Source organism: Pleurodeles waltl, chromosome 2_2 (genome assembly GCF_031143425.1).
Source record: "Pleurodeles waltl isolate 20211129_DDA chromosome 2_2, aPleWal1.hap1.20221129, whole genome shotgun sequence".
NCBI lineage: Eukaryota > Metazoa > Chordata > Amphibia > Caudata > Salamandridae > Pleurodeles > Pleurodeles waltl.
In genome coordinates, this window is record NC_090439.1 from 1,160,827,378 (window position 1) to 1,160,843,677 (window position 16,300).

The 16,300-nt window shown below is 46.3% G+C and overlaps 1 protein-coding gene across 6 annotated transcripts in view; it reads left to right on the top strand.

Moving 5' to 3' along the window:
• Nucleotides 1–211: 211 nt before the first annotated feature.
• Nucleotides 212–16,300, top strand: part of LOC138282998 (casein kinase II subunit alpha-like) — a 193,079-nt gene continuing 176,990 nt past the window's right edge. For 5 of the 6 annotated variants that reach the window (XM_069221097.1, XM_069221095.1, XM_069221096.1 and 2 more), the window contains exon 1: nucleotides 522–660. The gene's annotated coding sequence lies outside the window, so the exon portion shown is untranslated. Of the gene's footprint in view, nucleotides 661–16,300 lie in introns of all 6 variants that reach the window. The other variant, XM_069221099.1, reaches the window with a different exon arrangement.

The following is a 16,300-nucleotide window of genomic DNA, read 5'->3' on the forward strand; positions in this document are numbered from 1 at the left end:
GACACCCGGGAAGTACAGGACCTTAGTAGACCGTAGCTGGGTCCGTCCTCTATGTCGATGGAGCTGAGTCCCTCCTTAATGTCTATGGTCCTATCGGCATAGTGCAAGTTTTCAGCAAGATGGCCGCCTCCAACGCGGCTTCAATACGCCAACACGGGTCTGTTAGCGTTTCCCTTTTTCAAGATGGCCGACCGGCTCGCACCACGGAGGTAGAAAGAGGACTTTTCCAGGAAGTTGGGGCGAAGAGAACGGCACCCCGATTTCAGGCTGCTTGGGGGCAGTGAGACCCCGGGTTATGGCCCGGAGTGAGGAGAGGGTCGCTGGGTGCCGCAGGGATGCGCACCGGAGCCAGGGGAGCGCAGGAGGTCGGCCGGCACGCGACAGCGAAGACGCCACGGCCAGCAGGGCTAGCTCCTCGAGGCCTTAGCTCCCCGGGGCTCCAGGCGCTGCCCGCGCCAATCTCTAGAACCCGTTAGTCCCTCTTGCCCCGTTCCTTGAGTTCGGCCTGCAGCCGTCCGCTCCTCCGCAGCGCCTCCTGGCGGCCCGCGGAGGCCGCGCTCCTCCCTCCTCCCCCGCAGCCGCCCCTTCCCGAGCACCGCCCGCCGGGAGGGAGAGGAGCCGCCAGCGCCGGGGAGCGGCCCGACAGACCCCGGCGGAGAGGTACCGGCCCCGGGGAGCGGGAGGGTCGTGGGTGCGAGGGTAGGGGGAGGCCCCGGGAGGGGGTAGGGAGGCGGGGCTCTGCCCTGCTGTGGTACTCTGTGCCCTGCTGTGGCGCTCTCTGCCCTGCTGTGGCGCTCTCTGCCCTGCTGTGGCGCTCTCTGCCCTGCTGTGCAGTCACTGCTCTCCTTGCCCTGCTGTGGCGCTCACTGTCCTCCTGTGCCCTGCTGTGGCGCTCACTGTCCTCCTGTGGTCCTCCCTGCCCTCCTGTGGCACTTGGTACTCCCTGCCCTGGTACTCACTGCTCTCCTGTATCCTAGTTGTAGGAGGTCACTGCTCTCCTGTCACCCCCTGCCCTCCTGTGGTCCTCCCTGCCCTCCTGTGGCACTTGGCACCCCCTGCCCTGCTGTGGTACTCCCTGCCCTGGTACTCACTGCTCTCCTGTATCCTAGTGTGGCACCCACTGCCCTGCTGTGGTACTTCCTGCTCCTCTGTGGCACTCGCTGCTCTCCTGTATCCTAGTGTGGCAGTCACTGCCCTGCTGTGGCAGTCACTGCTCTCCTGTATCCTAGTGTAGCACCCACTTCCCAGCTATGGTCCTCCCTGCCCTCCTGTAATCCCTCCTGTGTCACTCCTCTGACTCCTGCAGCCTCACATGCCCTGCGATCCCAGGTACCCATCACCCTTCTTAGGTACCCATCACCCTTCTTAGGTACCCTCTGCCCAGCTCTCCTATGGCTCTTGTCACTTCCTGTCCCCTATCCCCTCAAAGAGTCTGCTCTCCTGTCACTCTCACTGCCCAGAGCCATGCAGCCTCATGAGTCCTTCAACACCCGGTACACCCTCATTCTTCCCAGATACCCAGTCCTCTCCAGCCTCTACCCACTTCATCTCACCCGTCCCTTCAAGACTCTGGTGATGGGGCACTGCCCTCCTGTCACACTCACTACCCTGAGTCCTGCAGCCTCAGGTTCCTTGCGACCCCCAGGTAGCCCCTCACCCTTCCTAGGTACCCAGTCCTCACCAGCCTCTACCCACTTCATCTCATCTACTCCTTCAAGAGTCTGGAGATGAGGCAGTGTCCGTCTGTCACACTCGCTGCCCTGGAACCTGAGCCTCGGGTGCCCTGCGACCCCTGGCACTCCCTCATCCTTCTAAGGTTCCCTGTCACCGACCCTCTCCTGGCTCTACCCTCCTCTTCTTCTCACCGACCCCTTAAGGGATCTGTAGATGGGGCAGTGACCTCTTGTCACACTCGCTGCCCTTGGTCCTGCAGCCTCAGGTGTCCCCCCTCATATACTCCAGACACCCTGTGTCCACCCCTCTCCTGGCTCTGCTCATATCTCACCTATTCCCCCCCTTCTCCCCTCCCAAAAGAATCTGAGGTGGGGCACTGCCTTCCGATCACACTCACTGCCCTGGGTCAGGGACTGAAACCTGCAGCCCCGTGTGCCCTGCGATCCCTGGACTGGGACAGTGCTCGCCCAGTTGTCTGTATTACCTCCTGTGCCCTGGGTTCGTGCTTTTACAGGTACATTGCCACCTCAGGTACCTCCCTCCTTCACAGGTACCCTGTCCCTACCCCTTCAAGAGTCTGAAGATGGGGCACTGCCCTCCTGCCACACTCGCTCCCCTGGGTCCCTCGGGTGCCCCGCGACCCCGGAACTACCTCCACTACACATTCAAGCACTCTCGGGTGTCTGCATCTCCTGCTGTGCCCTGGGGCCGTGCTTCCACAATTACACTGCCAGCCCAGGTACCTCCCTCCTTCCCAGGTGCCCTGTGTCCACTCCTGGCACTATCCACTTCACCTCACGCACTCTCTCAAGAGTCTGTAGATGGGGTGTCACAGTCACTGCCCTGGGCCAGGGGTAGAAGCTGCATCACTAGGTGCTCTCTTACCCTAAGACCTACACCCCTACTTGCCCCAAGCTCTTCCATGTAACTTCTTCCAAGGTCCCCTACGATCCCAGGTCCCCATCTTCTTTCCCAGGCTTTATCCCCTTGACCTCACCCACCCTTTGAAGCATTTCTGGAGATGGCGGTCTGTCCTCTTGTCACTCACCACCTTGGGTCATGCGGCTGGATCCTCGTCGCCTGCGCTCTGCCTACTCATAGCTCACCCACATCCTGGATAGTCTGCTTTGCTATGGTGTTTTACTTCCGCAGGTACCCCGAACCTCCAGGTACCCCCTCTTCTTCCCAGGATCCCATTCTTTGTCTTCTTACAGTCACTTAACCATTTGAGAATCTCTTCCCTGTGCAAGTCTTTCCCCTGCACTAAGGGTGCTTCTCATATACCACCCTCTCCTCTCAAACGTACCTCCACCCTCTCTGAAATAAATGTTTCGTTTCTCCTGTGTCCACGCTCTGTAATTCATATGTAAGCCCTTCCAGGGCCCCTCTGCCTTCCACACTACCCAGCTCCCCTTTAATCATTTTTCTTAGTGTGTGACAGCAGCGTGTTTCTGTGCTCTTCTCTCAACTGCGTAGAATCGAGTTACGGGTTTGAGCATTCATGGTGCATGGACTACCAAATCCTAAGAGTCCTGTCACTGGGGAGGGAGGGAGAGATATGTGTCGGTGGCAGGAGGATGGAGAGGCCTTGCTTGAGTGGGATCAGGGAAGCAGTGAAGCCAAGGGGCATGTTTCCTGGTTAGAGGCCGAATCAGGCCAAAGAGTGCAGGTGCCCTAGGGAGACACCCATGACCTCTCTGTGCTTCACCTGGCTACCTTGGCTGTTCTAGGGTCAGGTAACAGAAGCAGCCAAGGTCTCCCAGTCAGGAAACCCTAGTGTTTGCCGATCAGCAAAGCGCCTTCAGCTGGTGGGTTGGAGAAGGGTGGGGCGAGAGAAGGAATTGCAAACCTTTAAAAAAATACAAGGAGCGGCAACGAGAGAACAGACGCGAGAGCGCGATCCAATGTGAGCGCTTTGCCTGGCAAATGAAATCCAACCAGGATACATTTAGTCACTAATCCAAGGGTATTTTGAAGGCTCGAAAGTCATTCTCATGCGTCCTGCCCAAGTCTTTAGACGTTTGTTCATCATCCCTGTTATTTATGTCAGACCTGCCTTCCCTGAGCAACTACTTTTGACAAATGTCAACCAAAATAAAATGTACGCTACCCTTCTTGGCTAATATTATTCCAGTAGAAAGACGCAAACACATGTAAACCTAATGACGAATTGTCAAAAGAATGTTTGAACTGAAGCGATGCATTTGGGAAGTTCGGAAGCAGCTGAAGCGGCTTTGAAGTGCCTTGTTTCTTGTTAAACAAGTGCTAACATTGACATGGCCCGCCGAATGCATGGTATATCGCTGAACATGTGCCCACCTTTCCAGGTACCCCGATTAGTTCTGTGCCAGAATCCCCTAAGTGTGCCATGTGTCGGTTAACAGGGGGAGACATTGTTTGGACAAAGTAATGCACCCCTAAGGCAGAAGGCTCGGGAGGGAGCGGTTGTAAGGGGCAGGGATGTCCCACGTATAGTGCAGTTTAGGATTCTCTCATGCCCCAGTGTACCATGTCTCATGATAAGGACCGTAGCCGAGCTCGCTTGCTGGCGAGAAGACGGATCCTTGTGCTAAGGAATCTTACCCAGCTCAGCCTTTTACAGAGGCCTACCCCACCTTTCCCTGAAATGATTTTTGCTTTTTTTATTTTTGTTGTGAACTAATGTGGAAAACGTAATAATTAGGGCGCCCTTTTTATGTTTTTTTTTTTTTTTTACATTTTCGTCTGTATTTAGCCATATTTCTTTTTTGGCCATCTTATACGTATTTATCCATATTTATTTAGTGTTTTGATAATTAATGGGGTTGTAATAGTTCCACATTTATTTAACTGTGAACACGCCCTCAAATTTTGATGTGTGTCGCATTTTTGCAAATCAAGTAGCAAAATATAACAAAACACTACATCACAGATAAATCTTAGAATTTTATACAAATATATGTTAACATATGCATGTATTTAAGGAAATAATGTCCTGTTTTTAACTCCCTAAGCTATCTATCTGCTATTGGTCAGCCTGGAATTCATATAGGACTGCATGGAGAGTCTCTCACCAAAGAAAAATGTTATGTTTATTTTTTTCCACTTTTGAAAATAAATACTGACAGTACTCACATTGTTTCCTGTCTGTATTTATCTGTAAAAATCAGTAGAAAAGGAAAACTGGAAGCTTTATTAATATTCAAGGGGTGAGTGACCTGGAACCACAAACTCAGAGGCATTTAAAGCAGTAGAAAATAAAGATAACTTCCTAGCTGTCTAAAGACAGGAACAATTGTGAGCATACTAAAATGTTGGAGGGCCTGCTGATTTTTGTATATATATATATTATGACTTATGTCCTGTGCCAGGACATCGGGCCCTGTGCCAGGACATCAGGTGGTTGATGCTGCTGTACCTTTACCAGGAGGACCCCGCAATGCCTCTTTTTGTTTCAATTATTGAATGAACAATTTTCTTATGTCATAACCTTCTTAGTGAGAGCATGTACCAGAGCATCCTGCAAAGAACTAGCAGGTGGCATACCAGTAGGGTGCATTAGGTATAGAGTGACGCATATCATAGGTACCAGCTGGCTTTACATTGTAGATAAGGCAGTGTTTTCCAGTACAATACTGTAGCAAAAAACTTAACAAAGGACGCCGAAAGAGAACCGTTGTAAACAAAGAAGCAAGCCTACGCGGCACCCTTTTCAATCAGGAGCTGCGTGTTAGGACAATCATAACATGTCAAGATATATCCCATCAATGTTCTTTAACCGAAACGTTGGAGTATAAACCTACATGCCCTAGATCAGGGAAAGGAGCTGTGGTGATGTACAGAGAATAACCTCAACAGAACGGGAAGTTAATAGCAACTTCTCGGGGGTCTAGAGGGAAGTGAGAAGTGAGGAAATGGTAACGACCTATCTAGGTCCACTTTTAGACTCCCCTGTGGGGGTGGAGGGAAGATAAACCCGGATTGGGGGCGGGGGACCGGGCGTGATAAAGTAGTAGTCTTGAGAGCCACCCATATTTCTGGTCACGTCAGCGTGCAGAAACCTCCAGGTACGGTTGCTGGATGCTAGCAGAGGGTTAGATCCCATCTGGGAACGGAGTCCACACCCAATGAAGGCTCTCAAGGGCACCTTGGAGGGTGTATACCTCTCATATGAGGCCACCTTGTACATTTCAGTGAGCTGTTTGTAATGTTTGCCAGATGCGGTGACCGCCACTGTCTCACTGTGAATGTCTTAGCTCCACTTATAGCGGTGGCCAACAGCCGGCATGCGCGGTGTGCCATTGATGGAAAATCAGCTATCATGAAGTAGAGCCAGGTTTACTTGTAATAGGTAGGGCCATCTGCATTGAGCCACCTAGTGTGTTTCTGATTTGGGAATAAAAATGACTTCAAGTGGTGCAATTGAAGAGAACATTCAGAGTGTCTCGGTTTGGTTGGGCACATCTCCTGCAATTGTAGGAGTCCAGCCCTCGACAGTTTATCTGGTGTCCAGTACCAAGCTTGTAGAGACCTAAAGAAGGAGAACTTTACCATAGGTTCTCTCGTACACCCTCTGTCCAGATTTTCCACTAATCCTTCCCATTCCTCTGCATTGTAATCAGTATGGAGCAAACCCTGCGATTTGCTGAGTAGGAGGCGTTTGCCATGTAAGTGCCTCACTAGCAAATTATAGAATCCTGCTGACGCCCCTTTAAACATTCCCCAGTGTTTGAGGTATTAGAAGATGGTCAAATTCGGAGACCCCATAGGGATCTGCCTAACCTTTTGGTGAAACAATGTGCTACTTGTATGTGTCTCCACTTTTACATTATGGGCTGGCCAAATTAAATTTGCAGCATATCAAGTGACTTTGGTTCCTCCTGGTGAGGTAGGTGGTCTCGGGTAAGAATACCAGACGTCCGCCACACGTCCCACACAATACATCTGTTCCTGTGCAAATTCCAGCATTGTGCAATTTGGGGGCATGTGTATACAGTAATTTGTGTGAGTATATCCACATGTGTACCATTGTCTGTTTGTACCATGGGCTGGGGGTTAATGTTGGGGGTGTTTTGTTTTTCTATAGTAAGTAAAGCCCGAGCTCGCTCTGTGTGAATGCGCGCGCGTTGGAAGCCCAGAGAGTCTCCACCACTACTTCTGAGTAGCAATTATCTGAATTTACTTCAACATGAACAAGCATTTACAATGCATCGGGTCTCACGTTTGCTCGTGTTAGAGCCGATCGCGTTGTAAACTCCTAACCCGACTTTTCACCTATTGGGCAAAAGTGCATTTATGCACGTAACCCGAAAAAGTGAAATCAAGTAGGTAAAGCGCTCGACTTCTGCCAAGCGAGATCGGGCTCGTAAATTAGTTAAAAAAAAAAAGTCCACGAGCCCGATGGAAAACAGCGAGCCTCGCATGTTTTCTGTACTTGGTCACTGCGGTCAAGGAGGGCTAGCCACCGGAAAAGGCATGACGTATGCGTGCCTTCGACTAATGAAAGCAAGCCGATTTAATTAGGGAAGTCCACGAACCAATAAAAAGCACTGACGTGAAGTTGACAGGGCTCCGAGCCCTTTTATAAATACAAAAGAGTCTCCCTGCTATACGCATGCGCGAGCGCATGCAACGCAGGCTCGACCCTAAAAAGATAAACGTTTATCAGTTGGTTTATTGTGTGTTTTTTGTAAATCGATATGTATATCCTCTCGGTTACTTCAGCGTGCTACACGATCTCACAATATACAGTTAAATAATAATAACAGGGATGATTGAGTCTTATCTCACAGATGTGGCCTCTGTCCAGTGTTCTTCTAGTTCAACCATTGATCAGCAAGACGACCAGGTAAGCCTGTCTGAACAGCTCAGGCTGTAGGGGTTTCCTAAGTTCTAAGTGGATGGGCTGCAGACATTCCATAATTCAGCACTCAACACTCCTATTAATCGGCCTCCGTGTTTTAACCTCTTAAATGAACATTGATAGATCAGATAAGCAGGCAGGGGTCAGAGGTTTCTTTCTGTGGTGTAATGAAGTGACATTTTCTGCAGATAGTCTCGCCTTTTTCCTGTTCTGCATTGTGGCTGGTGCATAAGACTTTAATTTGATCCTGGCGTCCACTGGTAGGATTCAAGACGGGTGATTTTCAGCCACATTTGCAGAGATCTATGTACACTCTGGCTGCCTGGTTCTGTATACATGTAACATATCGATGAGTTTCTTGTTTAAAGTTTGTGTAGATGATGGGGCAGTAATCAAAACATGCCATAAAAAGGGCGTTAGTCTGCTCCGCCCGGTGGTGGGTTTAGAGGAAAAAGAATTTGGGGGAGAATGGTGCCTTGTGCTACCTGTGTTGACTTTGAGGGTGAACAAGAGTTCAGAGATCAGTGACCAGAGGTTTGCAGCTATCTGGGTCATTAACAGGAAGCGTACCTAAACCAAGGGAACAATTAAGATGTTGGGACAGGTTCCATTCTTCCCATTACAACAATGTCATTTTTGTTTAGGTTCCTGAACAGTAGGTCCCGTTGGGTCAGTGTAGCGCATGGTTCACGCGTGAAGTAATGTTGGCAAGATTATCCGGATTGGTTATCTAACCTCGAATCAATTAATTCCCACCAAAAAGAGCCCATCATGATGGTCTTTGCTCAAACCTCTGATTGTCAAGGGTTGGCGTGGTTCCTGCAGGGAGGAGGGAGTGAGCCTGGGAAGGGAGGTGGGGTGTACTACCCTCCAGTCTGACAAGACTTTACCAGGTATTCTCCACCACAGATTTTATGACCATGAGACTTGATGCAGCCACATAACAGTTAAGTGGGTGAAACACTCTCACAATATCAGAGATTTTTGCTTTGCGAGGTGGCTCTATCCTGGCTTTGCCTTCCTTGTGTTTTTTTTTTCTTTTCTTTAACTTTTGTAAAGGCTTTTCTGGGGTCCTTTTAGTTATGTGCCACATTGCGTTCAGTCAACAATTGTATTGGGTGGACTGATATGATCCAGGGTTTCATCTATTCAGAATTTTACATTCTTTAAAATTGTTACCCTACACTCCCAAGCAAAACTCTTGTCCTTTTTTGTATAGCTTGACAGTGCATATTATGTGCGGATCTATTGTTAGCAGTTCTTAAAAAAAAAAAAAAAAAAAAAAAATACGCAGACTGGGTTTTGGTGCTGCCCAGAGTATTCTATCTCTGCTTGCTATTGTTTTAGTGTGTCATCTGCCTCCTGTGGTCTAGTTTACTATCTCAAAGGTACTCTGATTCATCATCAAGGATGAAATTCTTTATCTCATAGATGCATTGTATACAGAAAGTAATTGCTTTTATTTTTTTATTGTATACTGCAATAAGTTTTAAACATGTTTTACTTGGGGCTCAACGCAAGCTAGACCTATTGGCTTTGCTCATGCTTGTTTTTCGTTATTTTTCCATTTTATACGAGATCAGTCCCTCTTTTATTCATACAAGTATATAGATATTGTGTTTATTATACATTTTGGTTAGATTTGTAATATTTTTGTGCTCTTTAAGTGTGCCACCCTGTGGGTTCCAAAGGAAAGCCCAAAGCTCAGCCTTCATTTGTTTAATGTGCAGTGGTTACTGTAAGAACCGTGTGTGATCTTCAAGGCACCTAATGTGTCTGATCATGTCCATATGATGGAGAAGCTGTAGTTTACCAAGAATCCAGGAAGGCATGGAGGAGTGCTTTACAGTTGATAGACACCCTAAATGTTGCCCATCAGTTTTGCAGCCTTCCGTTCTCTACAGGCCTAATGCTGTGGAGCTTGTTGCGACCAGGTATCTTTTACTGTCTTCTCTGCATTATTAAAATGTGGTAATGAACCTCATTTGGAGCCAGACCATCTCAGCAGGCCAAATAAATAGTATATCCTAATGAGCACTCCAAGTTGGAGGTTGTGGTGGACTCACACCCATCTGCTTTGTTACCTGTTAACTATGTCTGTATCCGAACCATGTGATGAAGACCATTCTCCTTGCGGTGCATGTTATGCTATCATATGCACATAAATACTCCCTACTACTGCTGCTGACCTTTGTGCAACAGCAGCTTTTGATGAGTTTGAACATCGAGGTATTCAGCTGGCTGCAGTCAGGGTGAAACCTTGTGTGGACTGGTAGGGCGGCATGACCGGTGCCCGGAGCCCCCAGTACTATTCCTATTTGATGATGTATGAGATTCCTCTGCTGGCTCTTGTAAGAGAGTTGCCTCCAAGTTCCATGGGGCATCTCCCAGATGTACTTGAAGTAATAGGCCAGTGCTTTGGACAGAGTGAAAGTCTGCAGAGTCTCAGCAATAGGTAACTCAAAACTGGCTCAAGTTCAACAACTTTAAAAGAAAACTGCCTTTTCTGTGTAATCCAAACCTCTTAAATAGTTTTCATACCTTTCTTACTGACCTAGATAAAAAGAAAGTATACTACTACCCAGGGACGTAGCTTCAGGGGGTGGTGTGGGGTGCTACACCCCCCTGATAAATGAATTTTCTGCTCAATAGTTGAGTACATACGATTTCAGTCAGGTGTGGTGGATGTCTGCTGGAATTCACCAGGAAGTTTTACATGCATTCAGACAAACGTGCACACACACTCTACCTCTGTTTTTAAAGTCGTCAAAAATATTGGTAATTTTACAAAATATTGTGTGTTCCCTCACTTAGTACCCCTAACAATCCACATTCCTCTTGCTTTTGACTACCCCATAGTCCCCTCCCCAGTGTTACATGCCAGTCTGATTGTCGAAAAATCTGAAGGTCATATCCCCCCACGACATACTGTGTGGTGATTGACAACAAGTTCTCATGTTTATTTTGTCCACTGATCAAGTATGCCCAACCCTCTGCAGAACAAACACTTTGGATGCCCTGCCAGTTTGCTGACCCACAGTATGGATCTGTGAAAATGGATTGCATGCAACTAAAGCAAAATTCTGTAAGTTTTTCAAACTTAGTACACATGATTCCTTAATGCAAAGTCTTTCACCATGAAACGGAGTGCGCTAAGGAAATGCGTGCGCTCAGCTTGCATTATTGACAGCGGATGCGGTACAAAAATATGTACACAAAATATAACAATGTTCCCAGATGGATTCTTGATTTTATGTAAATGCATGCAAAAGCATGAAAGCAAGGATAGTTACTGCTTTCAAAGTAAAATGGATGCAAAAAATTGCAACTTGAAAACTGCTTTGCTAAATTATTGTGCACATGTAAATACCATGGTGTCGAGTAATAATCCAGTAAACAAACAGATAAAGGTTCAAGTCTGATTTAATTTAAGTTCGAAACACCAACGCTTCATAAAAGGACATCCAATCTCTACTCTTCACTCTACGCAACTGCTGTGCCCCAGGTTCTATAACAATCCACAGAACTTAGAGAAGGTGTAGTAGAACGAAGAGCTTACACAAAAAAAAAAAAAATCCTACATTACGTTATAGTAATTACAATACGTATTTAAATTAAAATTATACATTTAATGAACGTAACACATGGCCGAGGCATCATTTCTTTTAAAAATAAATAATGGCATGCATCAAAAAGTTTTTGATGTATGCCAATATTTTAAATAGCAAGTCATCCATGTGCACTTGCAGGAATATGTTCTTGCATTAACGCAGATGTAAGAGTTCAAAGAATTCACAAGTGTTTACAGAAATAGACCTGGAAACATTCCTTTTTGCAAACTTCTGTGATTTCCATTAGATATGTGTATATTTGCTTTTGAGAACGTTTTCTAAATAAATGCGAATGACATTCCCTACACCCCTTTTTACCTACCACTAATAAAGTTTTACTCCCGCCTTTGTCAGGAGTAAATGTTTACCCATTTTTAATGTGGGGAAAAGACTGCAGAGGAATTGGTGAATACCCTTAAAAATGTAAATTTGTGGGTGTGCATACTTCGCAGAGCAACACAACACTTGAAATACCACTCCTCCCACGTCCAAGCCCCTCTTGTAGGCAGATTACAGGTTGCATGGTGCTGGCAGCATGGTAAGTTGGCGCACATTAAAAACGCTTCAGTGCAATCGCAAATTTATCCTGATGGAATTGGGAATAACCGTGCCGACCCAGCAATACTGAGTGGGTTTTGCACGCTATTCTCTTTTTGTGGGGATTATCGCACACATTTATCACCTGCTCCGAGCAAGTGGTAAACGTCTGGGGAGGAGGTTACTGCTAGATATGGGGAGGTAAGAATGATAGTGGGATGGGTGGGGGAAGACACAGGAAAGTGTAGTCTAGCAAGTGGGATCATTACATGCTTCCTTTGTCTCTTTGCTCAGGGTTGGACGATAATAGGGAAACTGGTCCAGGCTTCAATGCAGCCTGTTCTAAAAGTGAATTTATGGGCTAGATTTACCTGCTGGGTAAATTGGGTCTGTAGTCCTGCACCCTGTAAATAAGAGGGGGGACAGCATCTCCCATGTGAGGTAAGCCAGATCTGTGTACCAAGGGCGGTGGGGTTCTTTGAAGCTTCTCGCTTTAGAATGTAGATTATCAGGTCTTCCTGCTGGGTGGGAATGTGTAACACCCCTCCTAGAGCAGGCTTTGTAGCTGACCACCCGAGAGAAAATGCTCTCAACTAGGGGGTGGGTAGGGGGCAAGATTCTTGTCTGGTGGTGGCAGGCTGGCTCAAACCACCCAGAAAGGTTGGCAGGTTTTCAGGGGGCACCTCTAAGGTGCCCTCTGGGTGCATGTATAAATAAATCCATCACTGAAATCGGTGTGGGTTTGTTAATACGAGAGGTTTGATACCAAACATCTGTATTTTCAGTGAAGCTATCATGTAGCTGGGGACCTCGTATTGACCAGTGTCCAGCACATGCATTTAAAATGGCTTCACTGCACACTTACTATGTCTTAAGAATCGTCCGACAAATAGCAGGGTTATATCTGCTCTGGCAGATATACTCTTGAATGTAATATAATGCTCCCTGCCTTAGGGCTGTAAGGGTGATTTACATATATTGCATGAAGCGTTAGAAAACATACAACAGGTATCTGTAACATATCATGTTTTCACTTTTAGGGAGCACCTTGTCATGCAGCCTGCAATGGCAGTCTGCAGGATTTTGGTGCTTAGTCCCTTAGAGTGGCACAAGTTGTGCTCCAGTTCTCTGGGCCACTCTTCAGTACCCATGCCCTAAGTGCTTGGGGTACCATTTACTAAGGACTTACAGAGGTGCTAAAGGGCCAGGCCACTTGAGTATCAAGTGATCAGGTGTCATGTTTTGGGAAAGGAACACTGGTACTGGGGACCCAGTTAGCAGGAGCCCAGTGCACTTCACTCAAATTAGCATCAAAATCTCAGGCAAAAAGCAGGGGGTACTAAAACCAGAACCCAGCTTCCTACATTAGTACTGCCTTGCTCCACAGCCTCCCAGTCTCCTCCACAGCAGGCCTCATCAAGGGTCTGAAAAACTGATTACATTACCACCTCCCTGATAGATCTCCACTGGATCCCTTTGTCACCTTGCACCATCTGGAGATCAAGCTGCATCATCTAAAAAGTAATTGTGACCCGCACTCTACCTACTGACACACTCATCTTCTCAGGTGGGTCTTTTGCACACCTGCAGCCAGGCCATCATCAGATTGGAGACAAATTAGAGAAAAAAAAGGAGAAAAAAAAAAAACAAGGCAAGAAACCTTCTCCACCTATGTGCTCAGGTTCTGAACTATCATCCCCATAGCCATCGTGACGGCCCCAGCCCTGTTTCAGTTTACCAGATGGCTGAGACACACCTCTCTAAAAAGCACTACATCACAACACAGTAGCAGTCCACTATCCATCACAAAGCGCAGCGACCCTTTTCATCACTCCTTGGCTGCATCTTTCTGTACAGCATCCTGCTGCCTTTTGGCTGGGTTCACATTCTACAATTCTACATCTCCAGGAGAGACCTCTGCTCTGAAATGGCAGCTGAGCTGAGCATTCTTGGAAAGCTTTTTAAACCTGATCACAAGAGTAGTTAAAGTTCTGGTACACCTAGCGCTAACTAAAAACTGTTGGGAACTGATTGACTTTAGTATATTGGGAATTGTTGAATCACAACAAGCTGTGCTTCTTTTAATGAAGAGACCGCCGACATCTTAAACTCCGTGATAACCTCCTCTTTCAGAAATCAACACATAGCCATTCAACCTTTAAAACCTCTCATGCCTGTAGTGCATCAAGACCTACATGAATGCCTTTGTCTGGGTGCCTTCTTAGACCTTCCTGCATGAAGTATTTGGATGTAGTCTGGCCAGTTTGCATTCACAGTTGTGATAAGGATGAAGCCTATTCTTTTCTGTGACACTTCCTTTCAGTCAGATCTTGAAATTAACTATAAAATACAGGGAGAAATCCATCCTTCCGCTTACAAATGTAAGGATTTTTGTTTTAACTTGAAAAATGTAGGCTTTTGATAGCCATTGGTTGCACCCATAAGGGTGTGAAAGAGCAGAATATGTTATCAAGCTTGAATGCAGTTATCTTTCTGTCCTGGCAATGGCAATATTATATTGTAGCTTTTATATAGCATTGCATTCTCCTGGAAAGTCTTTGGACTCTTCCGGTGTGCATCTGTTTCTTGGGCGCCATTTCTAAGCGCTTTTTAAAGAATGTTGGGTGTAGAATGTCTAACGTGGGATTTGATATATTAGATGTGTGTGATGTTCAAAGTCATGCTTCAATTACAGCAAGGCCTGGGTTGCTACACATAAGCCCAACGTGTTGCGGCTGGTGTGAAAATAGATGTATGTGCACATACATTTATTTAATTCATTTTCTGAATTCCAGGTGATTCTGTAGCTATTGCTCATGGTTGGCTCGAGTTCCAAAACATTTATACAGAAAAGGCGAATCCAGATATTCTCCTCTTTTTGAAATGCTAGGCAGTCCGAAGAGGGACCCCCCTGGAATGCAGAGGTCTTGTTTGTTGACGGACCTGGAATTAGTGTTTGAGGAAGAGTTGGCCTATGCCATGGGGCCAGTCACTGTAAGAATATAATGCCGGTTATGATCTAAGTCCGCTTTGGTTGGTTGGGAAGATGTTTGGCTGTTGTCTTCTGCATTCCCTTTACTTTCTTGGGAAGCCAAGATATGGGTAGATCCATTTACAGCAGTGTGTACTACCTCCTAATTGGAATTATTTGCGGAATGGTTGAAGAGTGGAGTCCATAATAACCACCCTATGTGGTCCTAGTTCATAAGAACATAAGATGGGTGGATGATGGCGGGTCTGTTTGCCGTTTTCTATAATCGCCTTTTTTTCCTTAGTGTTTCGCTTAAAATGATTAGTCGATGTAACTTTTTCCAGCTTTAAGGTGATTGATGTCGGCATTGATATTGCAGGTGAGATTCATTGAAAGATGAGGTTAGGTAGCGGTATAAAGTAAACGATCAGTAGATGAGTGATTGCTGGACGAAGCTTTGGATATGTCAGCTGAGGATTCGAAAGGTTCCTAGTAGGAACAAAGTAGTGACATGTGCTCTGTGGGTGATATCGGGCGAGCTATTTCTGGACAGTTCCTTGAACTCTTGTGCAAGAGATTCCGCAAGAGCATCGGGTGCCAAACCGTATCGAAAGCAGAGTAGATCTCAAGTAATGGGATTACTGCTATGCTGTTTGAATCACCATGTGTGCCTGTCCACATAGTCACCTGATGATGACTGTGACGCCATAGTATCTATTGGGAAATGGATGAACTCACTCAGGCTGTGATCACCCGGTACTTATTAGACAGAGGATGAGCTCTCACCTGTTACTGCGATGTATAAGTGCTATGATCTTCTAAGCCATTTATGTAGAATGTATGTCAACATTCTAGAAGTAGATCTACAATCATGTGGTGGGTGGCAGAACTCGGGTGGTTGAATGTTGGATGGCAACACAGGTGAAGGAATTTCTCCTGTTGGTTGGTGTCGCTAGTATTTGATAAACTACTAAATGTTATCTCTTCTTGCGATTTAACACTTAAGTGGCAATGAGGATGGGATTCGTGGCGATTGTATGATGAAGCATGGTTAAGGAGTTGTATGAAGGCATGGTCTGGGGCAGAATTATCCAAACAAATATATGGAAAAAAAATGATCAGAACAAATGAGTGAAGCCAGCAACTTGGAAAGTGGTAATTTAGCTTTGGTAAAGAAGCCAGGGTTTGTGAAGAAAGGATTATTGAAATTCATGGGGCCCTGTGTCATTAAAAAGATTAAGAGAAATGTAGTTGAATTTGAGAATGGTGACGCATAGCGCAAGTCAAGATTGGCAAGGTAGGAACAGAATTCCCGAAGTAATTTGTCACTAACCCTTGATAATCCTAGTCTGGTTCCAGCTTTAGTGGGAGTGGAAGACAAGTTAGAGATGCGTACATCCCTGGGTGGTGGAAGGGTTAGATCATCGGAAAGTGCTGAGTGGGTATAACAACATTTTGTTAGAAAGTGGTATATGAAGTTATCCCATTATGTATGTTATGTTGACAGATGTAAATATGTTTTGCCTCGTTATATTATTTATTGGAATGTGTTATGTATATTTTCGTCTTTTGAATTCTTAGAAGATGTTCATACTTATCCTAGTTTCATCTTATTGTTTTATTGTCAGTGACCTCTGCCATTTATGTGGAATGGATTTCTAGAAG